The sequence below is a fragment of the Sinocyclocheilus rhinocerous genome, unplaced genomic scaffold, assembly GCF_001515625.1.
Source record: "Sinocyclocheilus rhinocerous isolate Xijiao unplaced genomic scaffold, SAMN03320098_v1.1 scaffold411, whole genome shotgun sequence".
NCBI classification, from domain to species: Eukaryota; Metazoa; Chordata; class Actinopteri; order Cypriniformes; family Cyprinidae; genus Sinocyclocheilus; species Sinocyclocheilus rhinocerous.
The window spans coordinates 2,100,993-2,119,838 of record NW_015640493.1 but is presented as its reverse complement, the minus strand read 5'-3'; the positions used below and the strand labels follow the sequence as shown (position 1 = coordinate 2,119,838).

At 37.2% G+C, this 18,846-nt stretch overlaps 1 protein-coding gene across 1 annotated transcript in view; it reads right to left on the bottom strand.

The window, feature by feature from the left end:
* The window catches only part of LOC107753275 (cadherin-12-like), a 148,043-nt gene extending 129,405 nt beyond the window's left edge, over nucleotides 1-18,638 (bottom strand). Inside the window, exon 1 of the mRNA XM_016569405.1 lies at nucleotides 18,215-18,638. The gene's annotated coding sequence lies outside the window, so the exon portion shown is untranslated. The remainder of the gene's footprint in view (nucleotides 1-18,214) is intronic.
* Nucleotides 18,639-18,846: the final 208 nt, after the last annotated feature.

Sequence of the window (18,846 nt, the reverse complement as noted above, 5' to 3'; positions counted from 1 at the left end):
TTTGTAGTAAAGTAGAAACTGGTTGTCATTGGGTGTACATTAGGAATCTAATCTGTACTGAACGACGCCTGAATTATCATCCTTTCCCTATTGTTGGCTTCTAGCAGGACTTTTTATGAGTAGACCGTTTATCCTATTTCTATGGTGCAGACAGATAGCAAGTGAAGTGAAAGGAGGTGGTGAAGTAAAGCTCAGAGAGCTGCTCGGAGAAACTTATGCACTAGGACACAATTCATTTTCAGGGAGAAACAGAATGCGGAATGACGGGAATGAGGGCGAGCAGAATGGAGAGCAGCCGGGTGTCCCATGAAACTGCCTAAATATGCAGCGTGCAGTGCTATATGCCGACTCAGAAACCTGTCTATGCGGTGATCTGCCACTGTTCAAGGCACAATGCTTCACGATTGGCTCATTTTATAATCGAATCACATATTGTGGTTGGTAAAGACATGAGAAAGATATCAAGCTTGGACAAATATGACATTGTACCTCAGTGATCTGGCACAGAATGACTCTGCGCAGTATATCCAGCATGAGTCAGTGTTATACAGTGATATACTGTATGGCGAACAAAACTTCGACATTGAGACGCTTGTGATAGCAAATTGTCCTCAGGTGCCTGTCATCATACTGCGTCTCAAAGCAAAATGCTGTCTTGTTATGCAGGATTAATCATGTTGTTTCTGAATTACATTTCAATAAAGAGATACAGTGATATCCTGACTGATATATCTGCCGCTTTGACATCCTTTCCTGTTTCTTTCTGTCCATCAAAGCGTATCGGTTTCCCATCTTAATTAAACCTTTCACCTATTCCAGACTAAACCGAATGCATTAACCCATGCTCTTTTCAAAACTGGCTCGGTTCTTTGTTTCCAGGAAAGGCTCTGTAAAACAGTGACCTTCAGCCTCCCTTCTTTCACTGTGCAACTCGCCGGGCCCTCAAGATGCTTGGCTCTGTCAGAATGATTTCTTATTCCTTTTTGGTAGTTGAAGAGCAATGCTTTATCTCTACCCCGGGTTCATGGTTTATACGAGGCAGCCGTGCCGGAACAGAGGGCGGCCGAGCCCTAATCCAAACTGTAAGCTGTTTAGTCAAAGTATGGTGATGAAACAACGTCCTTCGCAGTCACTGTAATTTAAAGGGGGGCTTTGGGAACATGGGCAATTTTGTTGTTAATCCGTAGCAGTCTGAGTCTGTGAAGGATTGACTGATACTGTTTTAACTTTTTTCTCTTCAGTGACTCCTTTTTGTCCAATACTGGTTTGATTTTTGGCCATTATAAGAGAGAAGAAAGAGTTTGCCTAAGTCTTTGTCAGGGGCTTGTGGGATGTGGTTCTTTGCTCTGAGGTGCTGGAAGGTTAATCTGCATTGGCTTGGATGTGGGTCAGAATTGACGAGGCATGGACAGCATGTTGGTTTCTTACTGTCACACACATCAATATTGATGTTGTTACTTCAGCAATAGCATTTGAATTTGTCTGAAGGCTGTTCAAGGGGAAGTTTTTCTTTTTCTTTTGGGGTTGCCAAATTTGGCCTGATTGACTGTTTTTAATCCTGTTCCTTTTCTGCACTCAATAAAACACTCTTATTTCTCCTGATTAATGTGATTTGAACAAGTAGGACGAGTTCCTAGATCAACATCCTTTGCAAGTTCTGTTACTGTATTTCCATCAAGCAATAAGTTCCACTGGATTTTAGGTAGGGCTGCACGATTAATCGAATGTGATTGTCATGCGCATCTTGTCAGTAAAGCCGGTTCTGTAATCAGTAGTAAATCTCGATCACGTGCTTTCAGATGGAGTAGAATTTACTACACAGAGCCGTAGTTCACTGACAAGCTACGCAAAATCGCATTCATAATCACAGATGATATAATCGCGCGAAAATTAAATCGAAGATATCGTTCTGCGATTATGAAAGCTATTTGCGTAGCTTCTTAGTGAACTACGGATCTGTGTAGTGAATGCTGTTCCATCTGAAAGCACGTGAAAATACCTCATTTAATAACATGTTTTACCTACAAACTCACTTCATAACGTCAGTCGAGTGTTTGAAATAAATCCTTCTGTGAGATGATGTGGCTTCTTACACAGAATAAGGCACGCAACATATTTCATAGTATTCTAAGCAGTGATGAAGGCTATGTCGATTAGCATTGCGTTATTATATACTTGATTATAATAAACATTATTATAAGACGAACTCAGATAAACCATATATTGTCGTAGTCGTGTGTTTATTAGTCACGTTGAGTCAATGAAAGCAGTTAAATCTTCTGTTTATTTAGCAACCGCTATAGGGATTTCCTGATTACTTCTGCGGGGTGTATTTGGAGTTTTCACGCGAGAGCGCCCTCTGGCCTTCAGATGGAGATTTACTGCTGATCACAGAACCGTACTTCACTGAAAGATACACATGACAATCGCAGCTTCTGCCTAATCGCGATTGATCACCTTTGCGATTTAATTTTGATTAATCGTGCAGCTCTAATTTTAGGTGTAATCTGTGCCATCAGAACATGGCGTATACATTCATAAATTCATAAATAGATATTTATCAAATAAATATTTTTAACCTAATTTCACATTATTATATATTTATTCTACTTAGGTTCGGTCGTTCATTCATTCATTCATTCATCCCTAGTATATTACTATATCAGTATGTAAACATTAAACAATACTTTAAATAAAAATAATATTTTTATGCTGATTATACTTTTATTAAAATGTTTTATATTATTTTTAACAAAAAAAAATAAAACAAACAAAATAAATAAATAGTTTAGCCTAATTTCAAATTATTATTTTTTCATTATACTTAGGGTTAATGATTATTGATTTTTTTATTTTTTTTTTAAATCAGTATACCACTATTAAACAATACTTTTAATAAAAATAATAATTTTTTTCCTTAAGTAATTTTGTAAAATATTCATAAAAATATCCACACCTCATCTGATGACATATTCATGAGAACACAGGAAGCCTAAGAATGTATTAGTCTTGCTTTAAAATATAATTGTTATAATTCAGAGTAAAATAATAGATGCACTCAGAAAGATCGGCACTGCAGGCTAGAAAGCTCAAGAGTCTCTGCGTGTATAAATAGTTTAATGGTTGCTTATGTTTAATGCTAAGACTAATCGGTGACCATCCTGAGATTAGGTAAATGTCACTGGTATTTACTCTGTAAAAAGGGAATCATGAGAGCAGGTAAGACCGTGACACTGCAGGAACGGAACATGAGAAGAAGAGAAAGCAGAAGCTGGAGGAAAAGAGAGAGAGATCTCTGTGATTGATGAACAAACACTGAGACTGTTTGCTCCTTCCATCCAGCTCAAGGGAAACAGAGAGCCAGGTCCGAATCTGAGCCAAGATGCCTCACTTCACTGAGGTTTGAGCCACTGCAGCCGGAGCGCAAAGACAGAGCTTTTTATTTAATTATGAATCACAGAATACCACCATTTCGCACAAACATAATATTGTATTTGTGTGTTGTCCTTGTGCAAACCTGGAGCATATTTCTGCCATGAATGGGGTGGATTTAATGTGTACCATCTGTAGCATCCAGCAACAAAGTGAAATGTCCAGTGTTTGGCGCTAAATAGCATGTTTAATTTTCTTTGAAACAGTTAAAGGTGACTGCAGCAACATTGTATGATGTTGTTTGTTATACGTATCATGGCAGAAATTAAATGTCCAGTGACTTGGCGTTAAAAGGTTAATGCTCTATATAGCATTTGACATTAACATACCACCTAAACCAAACCCAACCTAAACCTAAGTAATAGTGTTAACAAAAGCAAATGCTGAAGCAACAATGCCTATTTAGCTTCCATACATAAGGCTTTGAGTTATTTTGTGGAGTGTCGTGACTGGTGTTTTCATGTGACTCTTACCAAGCGCTTCACATCTTAAGTGCAACAATGTACCGGGTGCGCTACCGAGCAAGTTTACGACATCGGAAAACCATACATATGGCGCTAGTTATATGTCAAAATGTATTAGTTTACAAATCATACACTATGCCTAAAGTTTTTTGAGATCATAACATGAGTGCTGTGCAAGCAACCTCTCAAAAATAAGCCTTTATTCATTGATAATCTGCCCTGTAATTATAATTTGTATGAAACGGTACAAAAGTTGTTGGTGTTTTATTAGCTCTAGTGTTAATTTCACCTGGAAATGGCAGCGAAATGTTTGTATAGGTATGTTTTTGTAGTTTTAGGCAGTCATGTATTTCCAATGAGCCTTGGTTTCCCAGTAAATGTATGTTAGCATAAACGTATTACATTGTGTTATTTAATTCTGACTGACCAATCGTGCCATTCTGTGGTCTAAAACTTCTGTATAATAACTGCTGAACTGTATGTTGTATCTTTGTTGTTGTAAGAGGAAGATAATCCTGTCATACTGGCTTTGCTGGTGAAATGAGGTCAAATGGAGTAAGCAAGTATATTTATATTCTCATGAAATTCAGCTTTGTAGATCAGAGAGATGACACATCAACAGATGTAGAACCACTCGGATGATACACTTCAAATGAACAGTAGATTTTCTGATGGAATCCAGCACACCACTGAAAAACTTTTTTTATTTATATATATCATAATATACAAAACGAAATTGCATGCATATACTGTACTGTATACTGTACTTTGTTTCACTTTTTCCTCTTAATGAAATGAAGATAGGTTTTGGCATGCATGGATATAACCTCAAATTTTCTGTGACATTCAGCAGCAGATGAAATATTAATTTCAAAGAGGTAGGAAAAGGCTCTGGTGAAATGCATGATTAGAAAGTAATACTTATTCATACTGACAACCTCTGTTTAAAATGAGTATTTTCAGACAAAGTCTTCACTTTGGCCTTAGTTGTGTTTAAATAATGTGGTCAGCATTAGTAATCTAGACAGATGCTGTAGTATATGAATGTTTTTAGTGAGATGGATCTTTCCTCTGTCTTCCATTTCCAAATAAATGCACAGTTTCCAAGGATTATTGCACCTCTAAATAGTCTTAAGTCAAATCATGGTATTACTGTTATTTCAGCATCTCAGAAGCATTCACAAAATTGTCATGCTTAGAAAATCCTATAATTTTTTTCCTCAGCAGTCATACACACTCAAATTTAAATTTAGTCTTTTTTTTTTTTTTTAGTCATAGTTAATGTGTTTTTATGCAAATATCTTTTAAATGTAATATTCATTGATTTTAGACAAAAATGACAGTTTTGGGTTGTAACATTTTAGTTTACAAGTGCAAAATGCAACATGACTTACGCATTCTGATTAGAACATAATTTAGATCAAGTTTACGTGTGCATTTACATCATTTTGTGCAGAAGTGCAAAATGCAACATGACTTACGCATTCTGATTAGAACATAATTTAGATCAAGTTTACGTGTGCATTTACATCATTTTGTGCAGTTGTAAGTTATACTATTATATTTATGTTGTGTATACTGTATTTGATTAATCTCATGTGTATAAGATGCATTCGATTGAGTTAATTAGTTTACCAGTGTTTAAACACTACCATTCAAAAGTTTGGGGTCAGTAAGATTTTGACGGGTTGCCGTGAAGAACTTGCAGCTGCTGTGTATGTGATATGAGGGTAGTTTTCTCAAATGAAACAGTAAAATGCTAATGAAGTGACTCTCAGAGCAGCGATTATCAGTATGATGATATTTGTTAATGGACATTTTGTCAGTAATTTTGTTCATTATGTTAATGCTAGTCAAGGGTCTGATTCACAGTGAACACGCACACACTGTGGAATGACAAATGTGTACATGTAAATACTGGATCTTCCATTAATCAGTCATAATGAATGTTAGTCCCGGGTCCAGAGAGAGGTCATTCACCAGGTTGACAGGAAATCTTTCCCCTGGTGCCAATGGGCAATGGCTGGGTTATGTTTAAGGTTACAAAGCCTCGGAGGAGACCATCAGTTCTGCAGGCCTCCTCTAGCACTCCCGTGAGCCGTGGGGCTTCACCGACAACCCCAGACTGATGAATGCAGCTAAAGTGGTAAGAGAGATGTGTTGCACAAATGTCTGTCAATCTGAGAGGATATATTACCAGCTGCAAAAAAGAGTTGTTGAGAGTTTATCTGGAGGCCGATTACTAGCCTCTGCCTCAGACAGCACACCCACGACCGTCTGATGCATATTGTGCACGAGAAAAAAAAAATGCAAGTGAGTTCCAAAAACATGAGTTCCAGGCTGATTGGCTGATTGGCCATATTGCAAGGTTAACTCACATACTGTCTACACATATGGATAGAGTTCAGTGTATGTTTGGAAATGTCATGCTGAGATTGATTCAAATGCTGCATATGTGGCAGTATATGCAGACACACAATAAATCTCTTTCTATTTTACACACGAGTGCTCACACATTTTCTGTCCCTGCTGCAGAGGTGCCGTTTTCTGCATGGCTCTGGTAGGACTTCAGCCAGTTCGTTTCTGTCTGGATGTTGTTTCACTGCGTGGGTTTCACTTCGTCCCAGGAAAACTCATGAATATATTCAAAACTTCTTCTACAGCCCGAACCCATCAGCTATCCAAATGGCACTGTCCTTTGACAGATATTCAAATAGAAGGGGCAAACTCATAAATTACAACTCATGCAATTTCAGTGTGTTGGAACAGAAAAAGAAAATGATCATGTAAAACATTGAAAAGTATCAAAGCCATGCAGATATATGAGTTAACAGTATGATGACAGAACAAGTGGAGAATGTCACTGCACACAGAGTGTCCACAGAAAAAACAGAGGAAGGTTTATACAGGAGGAATATCATGGCACGGCATGTGAACCACATGCTGTAGAACAGAAATCAACCGTGCAGAGAGAGGAATGCAAATGATACAATCTTTGATCACAATTTTTTAACTTCCATAATTTGACACATTTAAAACTAAAACAGAATATTTAGTGATAAATAATGTTTTATCTGACACATTTACACAACTAAAACAGAATATTTAGTGATAAATAGTGTTTTACCAGTTTGGGTTTGATTGCATTTAGGGATGGGCGTATTGATCCTGAAGTATCGATATATCGATACTAGGGATGCACCGATACCACTTTTTCCAGTACTCGCCCGATACCGATACTTTTATTTTTTGTACTTGCCGATACTGAGTACCGATATCGATTTTTTTTTATTGCATTTGTAAATGTTTAAATATTGGGTACAGAAACAAAAATAGTATGTATAATGTTAGTTGGTTAACTTTATTTATCAAATAGACACAGTCAAACCAAAATTTATTTAGACACCTTCAACATTTCTCACATTATCACAGTTTATTCGCTATAGTTTAGAAAAGTCTTATTTTTACGGTTTAGTTTTAATCCACATGATGCATGTGCTAAGTGAGTGAACATCAAAGATCACACAACAGAAGTGCGCGCGCTCTCTCTCCCTCCCTACCATTAAGTAACTTGTGCATTGTTTTACTTACTTGTTTTTGACATATCCGACGAACTACAAACTTTCCAGTGATGTCTGTGAGAAAGGGATACTAACTCGACAAGCTTGCGCATGCGCGCTGCCGCGCGCTCAACCCACTCTGCGTGCTTTGCTTATCAGCTCGCACACGTCAGCTATACAGGCTTTAATACTGAATTTTAACATTATATTCATTCCATACATATACTTAGACGAGTACGAGTACAAGAGCTCAGTATCGGGCCCGATAACGATGGTGCATCCCTAATCGATACAAATACGAGTATCGAAAGTATCGATACTCAAATAAAAAATACAGATATTAAGGTGTTTTTTTACCAGTAATTTTGTTTATTTAACAAAAAAATAATACATACAATATGCACTGAATTTGACGAATAACCTGTTAGCGAATAATTGTGTAGGATAGAACTATTTTCCTGCTCATCTGAACACATGCAAATGCTGCAAGACAGAACCAATTAATCACAGAGTGCGTTCACTCACTTCTGACATTGCATTCAAACAGGGCTGCATTTCCCAAAAATATCTTAAGCATTGATGCTTTTGGGAACAGCAGCCCAGAAGAATGAGAACAGAAAAACTTATATGTTTGAGTTATTTCACAATAAACCAATTGAAATTGTAGCCTACAGAGCTTGTGCAATTATGTTTATTTAAATTTAATGTTAAAAGTTCATATTGATCGTGTTCTATTCTGTAATGTTAATATAAATCATACACTGTCAGAATAAAAAGGTTGCATTTTATGCATGCAACAGCCTTTCACTGGCAGTCCCTTATGAAAATGAACCATGGTTTTAGTAAAGTGACTAGTTCAAATATAGTATTTGTAGATTCCCATGGTTACCACTACAGTAAACATATTTTAACCATGTGTAAACAAAAATATAACTTAAGTTACAATTAAGGTGTATTGAATGTTAAAATGCATTTCAAACAAAACGTTAAGTGGGTATCATTACCAATTTTTCTCTTAGTAATTTTATAATTTTATAAATTTCATAATTTAAAAGTTCAGTTTAGAAGTATCGTATCAGTATATCAAAAATGTTGGCCTTTAAAAGTATCGGTATCATATCGAAAACAAAATAAATGGTATCGCCCATCCCAAGTTGTATTGAGAGAATTGGTGAATAAGAATTGTACTAACCTAGTTACATTTTGACAAAGCTTTGTTTGAAAGTTTTAAACAATTAAGAAACCTTAAAGGTATAGTTCACCCAGAAATTAAAATTGTCATCATTTGCCCTCATGTTGTTCCAAACCTGTATGAATTTCTTTCTTCTGTTCAACACAGAAGAAGATATTTGAAAGAATGTTGGTATTTTATTCCCTATTATGGAAGTCAATGGCTACCAGCAACTGTTTGTTTACCAACATTCTTCAAAATATCTTCTTTTATGTTCCACACAAGAAAAAAAAAAAAAAAACTCATACAGGTTTGGAACAACTTGAGGGTGATTTTTGGTTGAATCTCTCTAAGGTTTGAAGGTATGTAGGTCTCATGGATAGAGAGAACAGATAAATAGAAGATTAAAGCGCTAGATCTCTGCATAGATAGATATATTTTGTAGATTTGTACAATGTCAATAGAAACATATGTTAGGCTATGGGATTATTAGTTGATATTATATGTCCTTGCTTGTACAGCCTTGGTTAGATCAGACAAGTTGTTTCTAAAGCTGAGAAAATACATTTTGATGAAAGATTATTAAACTTTTTTTTTTTTTTTAAAAACATCTACTGATGAATCGTGCAGAAAAAATACTAGGGATATTTATTAAAAAACTAAATAGGCTTGAGTTTGTTTTCACATGATCTTTTTGCATTGCAGGAGATGTTTTCTTCTGTGGCTTTGTTGTCGTCATCTGTTTTTATAATTTTTTTTGTTACTGTCTTTAACTTCTTTTATTCTTCTTCCAAGCCACCTCTGCTTGGGAAAAGGATTTTTCTACATCCCACCTTTTCTTGCTTTACTTTCTCTCAATGGAAATGCAATAACGTGAGTTCTTCATTGTCTGCAAATCTTTGGAGGAAATGCAGAGGGATTAAAAAAGGAGGAGAGATGATTGACGCTTAGTTGAAGTGTTTATCTATTATGCAAAAGCATCAGAGTGAAATTATAGTTAGTATGTAGATGTGTTGAAGCATGATGTTCATGCTACTGCCATGTAGTATGTGTGTACGATCAGCTGCTGGAAACGAGTAGGAAGGATGGAGACAAATCAATATAAACGATGGGGAGAAGTGGCTATCATTCAGGGGGGAAACAGGTGCAATATCTCTCTCAGATAGGAGCCCATCCATCACAGCCAGACTTTAATTTGAGATGTTTAGGCCCCCTCCTGCTGATTGTCTCACAGTGTGTGTGTGTGTGTGTGTAGGGGTGGCAGGTGGAGGGTGACAGTGAGGGGTTACATGTTCAAAATAAAGCAAAACAACTTGAAATGGTAGAAAAGCTGAGGTCTGACATGGCATAAAAAAGACACATGTGAAAGTGATGGAAATTAGGAAAAAACACAGAGGCTCTGTTCCTGTGCCAAGTGAAATGCCTTGCTGTTTGCTATAAAAGGTGGATCTGAACTGGAATGGACTGATTTGAAATGTTCTAAATACACGGCAGCTCTCTGTGTTATACAAATATCACTCTTCTCGCAAAATAGCACTCTTCTGAAGCTAAGGTAAAACATATTATTACAATTGCACTGTCTTTTAAAGGTTTGGGGTTGTTAAGATTTTTTAAATGTTAATATATTTTAAAATATAATTTATTAATTTATTTATTTAAAAATGCAATTAATATAAAGTTTGGGGTCCGTAAGAAGTGACTTATGCTTATCAAAAATACATATAAAAACAGTAATATTGTGAAAACATTTTTAAATAATAGTAAAATAATTGTATTCTATTTAAATGTATTTTAAAATGTCATTTATTCCTGTGATGCTAAGCTGAATTTTCAGCATCATTACTCCAGTCTTCAGTGTCACACGTTCCTTCAGAAATCATTCTGATATGTTAATTTGGTGCTCAAGAAACATTTCTTATTATCAAAGTTGAAAACAGTTGTGCTGCTTCATATTTTGAGCCTGGTCTCATTTTTTATACATAGGTATTAGTATGTAACGTTTACAAGCATAAAACATAATTTTTTGTATGTTTTGACTGATGCTGAAACATACAATTTGGACGTATTTCAGTGTTTAAAATGTAAAATTACTACGTATTTACAGCTAAAACACGTACAATATTTATGTATCTTTTATACAATTATGATATTTGTATCAAATATGCATTTTTATCATTTTATCGATAAGCAATTTAGATTTTTAGACCCCTTTACCTACCCCCAAACATAAGCCTATACCCATTTTATAGCGATTATAAAAAGATAAAATGTAATACACCGAAATATGCAAGGAAATGACCATTTTAGTAACAATATAGCATTAAAAATATATTTTGAGTCACTAATCCCTCTCCTACTTCTATACCTAACCATAACCATTTCTTAAAAATATGTACAGTATAAAGAAAAACATGGCAGACAGACAAGTGCAATCATAATCATTTATATATTGCAAAAAATGTCAAAAGCAGTACCAAAAGTATGGTTCTATTGTCAGTCACAGCATGTCGGAGAAAACTTATTTTGTGTCCCATGGCAAACAAAGTAAATATTACATGATAAGTCAAGGTTAAATGATTGCATAAATGTTATTCAATTTAAGGTTTTAAAGTGTAGTCTTGTTTAACATGTATTCTTCAAAACGGGTTGGCACCAGAAATCCCACGGAACAGAAGGAAAATGTTACTTCATTTAATAATGCAATTGAAAACATAATGCCATTGATATGACAACTGGATATAATATAATAAAATGATAAAGCCGTGATTGCAAAAGCATTATGGGATTGCATTCTTTTTGAAGGACATATGCAATGCTGCCTTTGAATGTGGCTAAAAGAAAGCTTTTATAATGTCTAGCTATGTAGGCAGCTCGGTAGCTTTTTGGAACAGAGTCGGTAAATGTTGTATTGTTGCCTCAACCTTGAAACGCGTCAAAATGATTTTCTTTCTCTTTCACTTTTTTTTCAGGCTGCTATCAGTTGAATAGATTGTGCATCGGAGCTGCTGCATTATACGTTTCAAGACTTTCAGAATAGCAGTAACAATGTCACAGCAGCAATGGATATATCTGTAACCGTACCAAGGTGACATCTCAATTGTATGCGAGCAGACACGTGCACACGTTCGCACACACACAAGCAGCTCTGCCTGTGATAGTGTAGAAATGAGTCCCTTTATTGAAGCTTTAAACTGCATATGGCCCAAAGCGAAGGGAGTCCAAATAATCTCAATTATTGATCGGTGTTGGGCAGAAGGCTCTCCGCAGGAGTGTTTGCGGCACTGAGTGTTGATGGCAGGCATATCCGGATGAGTGATCTGGTCGGATCTCTCGCTCTGGATGAAAATGATAATGGATACTCAGATGCACACACGCACACACACAAGTTCAATACCAAGATCTATCATCACTGCGGACACAAAGGAGGGTAAGAGCTGTTGCTCTGTCCTTCCATTAAAATGACATGGGTGAAGAGAAAAATAAAAGAGATGGGAAAGCAAGAAGGAAGATCCTAGAAAGGGATAGAGGGAAGGTGTCAGATGCAGAAAGAAAATGAAGAGATTAGAATAACCAGAGCACAGAAAGAATGAACTTAAATTATTATTTTTTTTTCTTTTTCTGTAGAGCACAAAATAAGACATTGTAAACACAGTTACGGCTGTGCTATTTCCATGGAAATAAATGGTGACTTAAGCTTTCAAGCAACAAAAAAGCATCATAAAATAGGTCTATGTGACTCATGCGGTATATTTAAATTTTCTGGAGTCATATGATATGCAGCATTTTGTGATAAAAAGACCTTTGACAATCTTTCCCTCCAATAAGCTGTTATTCATTGCGACTAGAATATTAAGTGAATGAGTTGAACCGGATCAGTCGGATTCATTAACGAATCATCTAGACTGAATTTCGATTCACATTCTGAGTTGAATACTATTCTAATGATTCAATCAGGAATTGAACATATCTGTTTTGCAGTCACCTATAATGTGTCATCAGAATATTGCATACAAGCTATATAAAGCACTTTTATGTTTTTTTTTTTAAGCTTTCTATGCTCTTTTCTAATTTATTGGAAAAGAGCATAGAAAACATTCTTCAAATTTTTCGTTTTTGTTTTGGCACGACATGAGGTTAAGTAACTTTTGACAGGGGTGTCATTTTTGGATGAACTATTCCTTGAACTAAGGCCTTGTTGACTTTGGCTTTAGATATGTATTAGTTTGTGATCATAATTACAGAAGTATTCATTTATTGACAAGTCTGATTCATTAATAATCATCCATACTGGATTCCAGTTCTCATTCTGAACCAAATCCGATGATGACTGTAATGATTCATTGACAAACTGAAAATTGTGGCTTGATGTCAACTTTTTCAGTGAATAGTAAGTTAAACTTCAGCAACTTCAGTCATATAGAGCAGTGTTTCCCAACCTTTTTTTAGTCGCGGCACCCTTTGGAAATTTTAACAAACCTGTGGCACCCTACAAAATTAATTTTGTCACAATATTTGAATTTCTAACTTCGATATGATAATTTGAAAAGTATAGATACAGAAACAATACTGTACTACATAGATGTTTCCTGTCAGCTTGATTTTTGAGTGGACTTTGCTGTTCCGATGAGCATGAACAGTATACGAGTGGAGCTGAGCGGAGCACACACGCATATAGCGGGATAATACGCAGAGTGTCACACCACGTGAAAGTGAAACCTGAGCGGTGAACTCATTTTCGGCAGCCGGAATTTCGGTGCATCTCTAATTATTGGCAACATCAGAAGTGGATATTATATCATAGATGCTTTTTGGAACATTTTAGCAATTTAAAAATATTAAAAAAGGATTTTTTACACGGCACCCCTGCTCTCGACAGACGGCACCCCGGTTGGGAAACACTGATATAGAGCACTTTTATGATGTGTTTTTTTGACGCTTGAAAGCTTCACTGTGCATTTATTGTAATTTAATAGAAAATAACTTAATTCTTCAAATGTTTCCCTTTTTTGTTCTGCAGAAGAAAGTCATATCATTTTGGAATGGCATGAAGGTGAGTAAGTGATGACAGAGCTGTCATTTTTTGGATGAACTATTCCTTGAACTGTCTGAGGCCTTGTTGACTTTGGCATTAGAGGGGTTCAGCTGCCACCCATTCAGTCTCCAGGATATCTGAAGACCATCGTCAATCACACAATAAGTACACGGGATTACGGTGGATCTTTCTTGCAGCCTAAGGCGGCGTGCAGCACATCAGAGAGGATATCCTCCTCTGTACAGTACTGCCCAGCCATTCACTCCCTCAATGCTCTTGCACTGCATCAGCGATGGCTTTCTTAAAAGAGAGAGCTTATTCAGCTGCATTATGCATTGAGATCGCTTTAAGAGAGAACCAGAGATAAGCGGCTCAGGTTTGTGTGAATGAAAAGAGCCATTGGGCTGGTTGAAATAAGGAACTTGATGCTTTGGAGTGTAAAGGGAAGTGACTAGGGACATGTTGTGAAGTATCTCTGGGCCATACCATGTACTTTAGCAGCATTTTCTTTTCTCTGAAGTCCACTTATAATGTTAAATGTTTCTTGTAGCGGAAACAGTAATCTTTTAGTTTTTCGTGAGCATTTGTCTCCCTCGTTGTGACCTTTAGAATTAATAAACGCTACATATTTCAGCTACTGTTCCATTAGTATTTCTACAGTACACAAATGTCCTTTTTGCATGTGAAATAAGTAACTGCAATTACAAATTGTGGGTTTGCTGTGTATTCTAATATATTTGATGTTTCTCTAGTTGATGCAAAATCTACTTACACTACTTATTCAAAAGTTTTTGGTCAGTAAGATTTTTTAATGATATTTCTAAAAGAAGTCTCACCAATGCTCACCAAGCCTGCATTTATTCAAAACTACAGTAAAAACAGCAATATTGTGAAATAGTATTGCAATTTAAAAGAACTGTTTTCTAATTGAATTTAGTTTAAATGTAATTTATTCTGTGATTGCAAAGCTCAATTTTCAGCAGCCATTACTCGAGTCTTCAGTGCCACATGATCCTTTAGAAATCATACTAATATGCTGATTTGGTGCTTAAGAATCATGATATATTATGAAATATGGAAAGAAAAAAATTAATTTTTACAGTGTTACAACCATTTTCGGTTTCCCGTCTTTCAGTTGGTCATCACTAACATTAGGATCCTTCAGAAGGATACGCAGAGCCACAAAAGAACAACATCTAATGGACTTTGCCACATCTGGATACACTGTCAGAAAAAAATAAATAAATGTGCAAAAAGTGTACCTTTGGCTAAACTATGAGGCAGTTCCCACCAAAGCTATATGTTTGTACCGTATATACACCCAACGGGTGTACGTTACCCATTTATGGGTAGATAATATACAAATGTACAGCTTCTAGGTAAATTTTTTCTGACAGTGTATCAGCTGGAATGTTTTTCGTGTTTGGGAATAATAGACGAGTTGCTTACCTCTAAATAGGTGCTATGTGTATAAGGGCTGCCATATGTGTATATGTGCTTTCTGAATGACCCATTTTTGCAGCTTATTTCCATAATGGTCTGGTGAAACACAGCTTGTCTACATAGTGCACTGAATTATTTGATTTGATTTTTTTTAAAAAAAGCAAGTAAAACCTTTGGCTCATGATAGGATGTTTAATTTGGTTGTTCTATGGAGATGGATAGGCTGGAGGTTTTATGTGAATGGTGAAGGGGTTCAAGGTTAATCTGGATGGTTGGGTCTATAGCACACACACACACACACACACACACACACACACACACAGATATATCAGTGTGTCCAGCTGTTATTGACCCTTGTGTTCATGTCCCTGGACCCGTGCCACTTCATGTCATCACTCCCTCTCAATTCCAATTGAATTCTGATGAAAGGGACATAGGGACATGTCAAATCTTGCGCTCGCGATCCCCTCCGTCTCAGGGTTCCCATCTGCTTTGAGCTGATTAGACCTCATTTAGCTCACCCTCAAAGCTGTCTCTCCCTCAGAGCTGTCTCCCTCCCTCGGTGCTGATCGTCTCTCTCGGATCTGTCTGTCTCTTGTGTTACCAACTGGTCAAAAGAGGATTCCTCATTAAACCCAATGCTAGCGCATCTGCTACTATAGTTCCCTCTGGGGAATTGGACTCTTGTTGGGACATGGCTTTGTTTTCACCAGTAGCTCAGATCACTAGGAGCTCTGCTTCTTCTATTGTCTGCTCTGATCTTGAGCACAAAAAGCAAACCAAGACCTGCCAGCTTGGCCAGCTTCTCAAGTAAGTTCAGGAGGGATCTTTGGATTGTCCCTGGCTATTGATTTCAGACACTGATTGAAGCCTGCCGTTCCTTGCCTTTGTAAAGGCTGGCTTGATCCCGGAAAGACAGAGGATGCATTTCGGCCTCATCTGTGAGTTAAATTCCATCTGACTGTTGTGCATTCATCGTTTTTTATATATATTGTTTGTCCTAGAGTGTCCCACAAATCTGTGCAACCTTTAACAGATGGACGGGATCAGCTTTTTTACCATGCAACGTTTGCAATGCTGCAACAGATCAAGTGAAAATAGGTGGATAATACAGTTAGAGATGGACCGATATTGTGTCATATTCCTAGCACATCACGTCCTCTTATTTATGACAGCTAGAGACAGAGTCTGGATGAATCAAAGTGGATGTCACAGCTCACCTCCTATTATTTTTAACGCCGTTTTCTACTTTATTCTAGGAATGCTGATGCTGAATTTGACTATTCATAAGGGATTAAGCCACACCTCTCTTGGCACACACACACATAGCAGCTTCCACAATACGGTTGTACAAACAACCACTAAAAATTATAGATATGTTGTATCTGAGGGAAAACTCAACACCAGAGTGTGATTCTATATTTGGTTACACTTACCATAATAATGAGTAATTCTGACAGTCATGAAGTGCTTTCTAACATGAATCACTGTAAATGTGATCCTTGTATTAAATCTACAGATGATGTTCTTTTTGCATCTCAATGCAAAATGAGATTCTGAAGCATTTAAGTTTCTGAAGCGTTTCCCACAAGGAAAAATTATGTTAGACCGATGCAACTCCCCTTTGGTGCAACAACTTGTACTATGAGGTCCAAATATCTGAGGCCACTAGTGAAAATACTCTGTTTTGCATTTTTTGTCATTTAATACAACTGTTTTCCTTACAAAATATATTATCAGCATTACAATTTGATTTGAACATTTTATGAAAATCTACATGAACTCAACAAGAGTAAAACCAGATCATCGTGTTCTCCAGCATGATTTCAAATGTTCCAAAGAGCATCTTGTGCTTCAGTGGAAGCAAGAACATATGGTCTTTTGTATAAAGAAGTTCACTTGGTTAATTTCACTTTTTTTTTTAAATTATTTTTAGGTTTAAGTGGGGAAATGTTTTTCAATGTTGAAATATTTTCCAGCCATAAATCAAGAATCATTATTATTATTATTCCTCTTTTGTTGTCAGGGTATTATATAAGTCAAATTGTGCATGCTCAGCTATCACATAATTCTAAGTATGGCACATCTGCCTTACTAGAAACACAGAAATACTGTAAAGTTTATGTGTTTGTTAGTGTATGTGTGTGATTCATATACCTCAGCAAGACAGAAACTGCTCGAAGTCTAATCCCTCTCGCATGTCACAAAATCCATAATCTCTGTGAGATTAAATTATCATGTACATAAACACCAGACCCCGGCGCTTTGTACATGCATATCTCTATTAATAATATGGCAATGATGTGTGAGAAACAAAGATTAACAAGTGCATTATGTGGATTAAGTCTTGTTCTCTTTCATATTTCACAACATGCTGAAACTGTTCATTGCACCACTGTTTCATCTGGGAACAAACTGTCAGGGAAACACTGCATTTTAGAGCCAATTGAGATATGCAGCATTGCTAGTAATTTGTCTGTCTTTTTGAGTCCTCAAAAACACTTGAAGCAGGTCCTTGATGTTGCCCAAATGTCTCTTGGAAGCAGCTCTCTTTTTTTTTAACCTGTGATTCACTACTTTGTGGCAGTGAGAAGCAGAGCGCACACCTGTTTGTATATGTAAATGTTGGCTCACACTCATAACTGAAGCTCACACACACTTCAGGTATGAGTGTTTGCACTGGTGGGTTGCAAGCAGGACTTCCGCTCCAATCTCTGCGAGCATCAAGCCAGTTTTCACCTCGCTCTGAACAGTCAGGCAGCAAAACAACCATCTCTCAGCTCAGCCTCCACAGTCAAACTCTCAAAATCTGCTAGTTTCTAAAGGGTGCAGGGATTAATCATGGGCTTGTTTCCTTCCGGAGTCTTAGCACTTAAAGTATTGCAGCTTACATGACTATACGACTGGGGATAAACACTCATAACTGTAGATGCTGACAGGTCAGTGATTTAGCTGGAGCTTGAGAGGAACCCAACACTTACACCAAGAGTTATGAGCGCTCTGTTTTTGCTCCACGCTCCCTAACTCTTCATTACTGCCCTGGCAAGAAAGTCCACATCAGCAAAACACACACACACAGATTCAAGGAATTTGTGCATAGAACACATCCTACCTTAATTTAGTCCTTTTCCAAAGGCAAAAATTAGATGGATGGAGGCTTGAAATCAGTAAAATCCAAATGCTTCACAAACTCATCTGCCCTCAACCTCTTTCCCCTCTTCGTTTCACCTTGCCTTCTTTGTTTTAGTTCCTTGTTTTCTCATCTACTCTCTCTCTCAGGAGTCTTCCGTTCTTGTTCATCCTGTACAGTACAGAAGCGGAGACAGATGCGCGTGCCGCTAGTGAGGAACGAAAAAAAAAAAAAAGGCTGAGCGAGCGCGCGAAAGAGATTGCTGAAGTGTTAGATCCCTGCGGTTTTCGAATGAACAGAGAGAGCGCGCGCGTGTGAGTGTGTTAGACAGAGTGACAGTGAGTGAGCTGGTCCGAGAGAAAAGACCGAGCGGAACGAGAGAACGCTTTGCTGACTGTTTCGCTGGCTCGCGGCTCTGCGGTCCGTGGCGTGCGTGAATGGAGAGAGTGCGACCCCTGTCAGGTCTCCGGAGTGAGGGATCTTCATCAACTAGATTAGAGAGATGGAGCCTCCCCTTCATCCCTCGTTCCCTCCCTTCACCCCTCCCTCCCTTCCGTCAGTCCCGCAGAGAAGCAGCTATCGGTGCGGTCATCGCAGGGATATGCTAATCATCC